The sequence below is a fragment of the Budorcas taxicolor genome, chromosome 7, assembly GCF_023091745.1.
Source record: "Budorcas taxicolor isolate Tak-1 chromosome 7, Takin1.1, whole genome shotgun sequence".
Lineage (NCBI taxonomy): Eukaryota > Metazoa > Chordata > Mammalia > Artiodactyla > Bovidae > Budorcas > Budorcas taxicolor.
In genome coordinates this window covers 57,201,741-57,206,771 of record NC_068916.1, presented here as the reverse complement: position 1 = coordinate 57,206,771, position 5,031 = coordinate 57,201,741, and the positions used below count along the sequence as shown (strand labels likewise).

General features: G+C 38.2%; 1 non-coding gene across 1 annotated transcript; it reads right to left on the bottom strand.

Moving 5' to 3' along the window:
- Positions 1 to 1,756: 1,756 nt before the first annotated feature.
- Positions 1,757 to 1,860, bottom strand: LOC128051875 (U6 spliceosomal RNA). The gene has a single exon (XR_008199792.1). It is a non-coding gene; the product is annotated as a U6 spliceosomal RNA (small nuclear RNA).
- Between the last annotated feature and the right edge of the window lie 3,171 nt (positions 1,861 to 5,031).

Genomic DNA, 5,031 nt, shown 5'->3' with positions numbered 1-5,031 from the left:
GTCTTGCTAAAGTTTAAACAGTTAATTAAGGTGCTGTCTGCCAGAATGCTCCACTGTAAAGGCATCTTTTCAAACTTTATATAATTAATAAGTAATCTGTGGGATAACACTTTGAGGATATCTTGTTTCCCAACAGCTTTCACCCGATGTTTTAGCAGCCATTCATAAGCCTTGCCTGAATCAACTATTATATCAGTGATTACAATAATCACTTTTTAAAAAATTTTATAATTTCCTCTACATTAACTGGCATTCTATTTAAGAGCTTTCTCTCCCCTCACACTCCATTTTCTTGAGTATTATTATGAACTTGGATTTTTCATTACCACTAAGTTTCAATTTTCAAGTTGGCCCCCTTAAAGCGGGGAGCCCCTTCTAGCTGGTCTCTGTCCTTCAGACATGATCCCATCAACGTCTGAGCACTTCTTTGCTCTTTAGCAGAGGAAGCCCCAAGTTCGTTTGGTACTTTCCAGACCTGGAATCAGCCTTTCTCCAAGAAGGCCTGATTCCTTTTAATGAGAAGTAGTTCATAGAAAGCAAGAATTGGGTGCTTATAGAGTGCTCATTGCTATTGAGGTGTCATGGTGTCTAGGTCCTTTCAGTAGACATAGCCAAGAAGTATGTTTGATTTTAAATCATTAATTTATCTTGATCCCCAACTCCAATTGGGCTTCCCTGATAGCTCAGTTGGTAAAGAATCCACCTGCAATGCAGGAAATCCCGGTTCAATTCCTGGGTCAGATAGATCTGCTGGAGCAGGGACAGGCTACCCACTCCAGTATTCCTGGGCTTCCCTTGTGGGTCAGCTGGAAAAGAATCCTCCTGCAATAAGGGAGATCTGGGTTCAATCCCTGGGCTGATCATCTGGAAAAGGGAAAGGCTACCCACTCCAGTATTCTGGCCTGGAGAATTCCATGAACAGAGCCCATGGGGTCACAAAGAGTCAGACATGACTGAGCGACTTTCACTTTCCAACTCCAATTCAGCACCAGAAAATTTTTCTTCTTTTCCCCCAGTCCATATTTTTATCTCCTTTCTCTCACAGTGAGAACCTAGTTTTCAATCCAACATCAATATATTTATTAATACTCACTTGCTCCTCCCTGCAGTACACCCAAGAGTCAGAATGCCTGTTCTCAGTACCTTTACCAACCATACTACTACTACTACTAAGTCGCTTCAGTCGTGTCCGACTCTGCGACCCCAGAGACAGCAGCCCACCAGGCTCCCCCATCCCTGGGATTCTCCAGGCAAGAGCACTGGAGTGGGTTGCCAGTGCCTTCTCCAATGCATGAAAGTGAAAAGTGAAAGAGAAGTCGCTCAGTCGTGTCCGACTCTTAGCGACCCCGTGGACTGCAGCCTACCAGGCTCCTCCGTCCGTGGGATTTGCCAGGCAAGAATACTGGAGTGGGTTGCCATTGCCTTCTCCTTACCAACCATAGACCTACTCATAAGTTCCAGATTGTTTGCGGCACTTTTTTAATCCCTAGAATACAGCCCACTAAAGGTAACAAGGTCTGTTAAAAACCTTTAAACCTTGAAATAGATTCATTTGTTTCTCTTTATACTCAATGTTAGGGTTCTCCTAATATATTGATTTAATTTTTTGTGATAGTGGGCTTTTTAACTTTCTCCAGTCTTATTAACATATAACTGATATATAATATTTGAAAGTTTAAGGTATACAGCATAATGATTTGGTATATGTATACACTGTGATATGATTACCACAGTAAACTTAATTAATATCTGTAACAAAACTACAGACTGCTTTACAAGTTTGCATGTCATCCTTGTGCAGGGGCCATGTTAATCATCTCTGCATTATTTCAATTTGATATGTGCCACTGAAGTGAGCACTAACTTAATTATTTTGCATATGTAAAACAGCAGAGTGGTTCAAAAGTCAAAACTATATTAAAATGTAACTCAGAGAAGTTTTAACCCCGTACATAGCCAATTATTAGTTTCTTGTTTATCCTTTAATTGCAAAAATAATCAAATGTGTATGTACATACACACACATATATCCTCATTTTGCCTTCTATTCAAATGGCAGCACACTATGTACACTCCTCTCTGCACCTTATTTTACTTCATACTGTTTTATGTTATATACATGCAAGTGTTTTCTAGCACTTGTATCTCACTTATTTGCTCTCTCAAATGTATTTGGTATTTCAGTTCAATTACTCAGTCGTGTCCAGCTCTTTGTGACCCCATGGACTGCAGCACACCAGGCCTCCCTGTCCATCACCAACTCATGGAGCTTCCTCAAACTTATGTCCATCGACTAGGTAAAGCCATCCAACCATCTCATCCTCTGTCATCCCCTTCTCCTCTTGCCTTCAATCTTTCCCAGGATCAGGGTCTTTTCCAATAAGTTAGTTCTTCGCATCAGGTGGCCAAAGTATTGGAGTTTCAGGACTCCAATATGAATAATGAATATTCAGGACTGATTTCCTTTAGGATTGACTTTAGGATTTGGTATTTAGGAAGTTTTTATTTTTATGATTTGGTATTTAGGAAGGTTTTATTTTTATGGTTACTTTTGTAAAGCTAAAATAACCTCAGTCTCCAACCGCACCTTAATTTTGTTATTTTCTAATGGTTCCCCAACAATACTGAAAACAGTCAACAATTTCTTTTGCTCTCTCATCTCTATCCACCAGCATCTTATTGCAATAAACATCCTTTACCCCCATCGGCAACAAGTATATTCAATAAGTATATTCTATATTCTATCTCTAGTCAAGGCTATGGTTTTTCCAGTAGTCATGTATGGATGTGAGAGTTGGACTGTGAAGAAGGCTGAGCGCTGAAGAATTGATGCCTTTGAACTGTGGTGTTGGAGAAGACTCTTGAGAGTCCCCTGGACTGCAAGGAGATCCAACCAGTCCATTCTGAAGGAGATCAGCCCTGGGATTTCTTTGGAAGGAATGATGCTGAAGCTGAAACTCCAGTACTTTGGCCACCTCATGTGAAGAGTTGACTCATTGGAAAAGACTCTGATGCTGGGAGAGATTGGGGGCAGGAGGAGAAGGGGACGACCAAGGATGAGATGGCTGGATGGCATCACTGACTCGATGGACATGAGTCTGGGTGAACTCTGGGAGTTGGTGATGGACAGGGAGGCCTGGCCTGCTGCGATTCACGGGGTTGCAAGGAGTCAGACATGACTGAGCGACTGAACTGAACTGAACTGATATTCTATCTCTCTTATCATTCTTCCCTTTAATTATTGTATAATATCTTCTTTGCCTGAGCATGTACTCTTCTTACAACCATCATAGTTTTCTGAGTAAATATATACTTAATGCTCGCCATCAGGCTTTATGCCAATGTCTTTTCATTTTCGTTCTCTAAAAAGCCTTTCTTCAGTAAATTCATGGGAGCAGTATTCTCATTTATTTCATGTTCATCATTTGTGACCTGTTAGCTGGATATAAAATCTTTGGCTGATGTTTTCTTTCCTTGAATATCTTCAATATGTTACACTATCTCTTCTGGAATAAAGTCTGAAGACAATTGTTTCTTTTTTTTTTTTGAAGACAATTATTTCTTTCCCATCAAGGTGACTTGATATTTTGACTAGATACCCAAATGATATTTTTCTTTCTTGTAATGTCCAGAAGTTTGAGAATATACCTTGACATTAGTCATTCTGGATTGATTTTCCTAGGTAGTATCAAATCTCTTTTTCCTCAGGAAAAATTTTCTTAAAAGTTTGCTTTTTAAATTTAAATTACTTTTAAATTTCCATTGCTTTTTTCTTCCCTGTGTGTCTTCTATTATATGTGGCTTGTTCATTTGTTTGTTTACCTTCTACATCCCTCACTTCCTTTCAGATCTTTGATTTGTTGGAATTCCCTCCTTTTCACCTCCTGTTTATTTAAAGGTGTTATAATGTACTTATTCACTTCTATTTTTCCAATTTTTAATCTCCATTTCTCAAATGATTAATATTAATTCTAATTGGGAGTTCTCCTACATTTCTGAGAGTCTCTAATTCTGATTTATATACTTCTTTCCTGCCTAATATGATTTTATTAGTTTTTTTAGCTCATTTTGAAATAGTTAAAATTTTCATGTCTTATAAGCATGTCTTCCTTGTATATTTTCATTGTTAGAATGTTATTAGACTCTTTTTCCTTTCTCTTTTTGCAATGACTTAGTGTTGGACTTTTTTCTAGTTTTATTGAGATACAATCAACATAGAACATTGTATAAGTTTAAGGTGTACAATGATTTGATATACTTATATATTGCAAAATGATCATCACAATAAGGTTAGTTAACACATCTGACAATGTTTGATTTGAACACAATCTTATTCTATTATTTATTTTTATAGGAATTTAGTTTTTCCTTTATGAAGAAAGGGTGAACCAGGGGTAACTTTTCTGGCTTCATTATTCTAGATTTCCTTCTTCTGGTATCCTTATCAAGAATTTTTTTAATGGCCTTTTATACGTTCTGAGATGTAGTTCCTCTGCTCTTTTATCTAGACTTTCTTTTTCCTTTACTTCTATTATCCCATACTTGCTCATTTGGATTCTATTCTCAGAAGTCTTCTTTTGTTGTAAGGTTTTCTTCTGAAAAGCAGCTTTGTAATTAAGTTGCAGTTCAAAGAGCCAAAACCATCACAGCTACTTTACACCTTATCTGGGACCCCATACCCCCATCTTTACTGAAGTGTAGAAACCCCCTCACAGTCCCAGTAGTTGTTCTCAGATTGGTCTACTCTGATTTTCAGTGAGCCAGAAATGGTATGGACCTAACAGAAGCAGAAGATATTAAGAAGAGGTGACAAGAATACATAGAAGAACTATACAAAAAAGATCTTCATGACCCAGATAACACAATGGTGTGATCACTCACCTAGAGCCAGACATTCTAGAGTGCAAAGTCAAGTGGGCCTTAGGAAGCATCACCATGAACAAAGCTAGTGGAGGTGATGGAATTACAGTTGAGCTATTTCAAATCCTAAATGATGATGCTGTGAAAGTGCTGCACTCAGTTCAGTTCAGT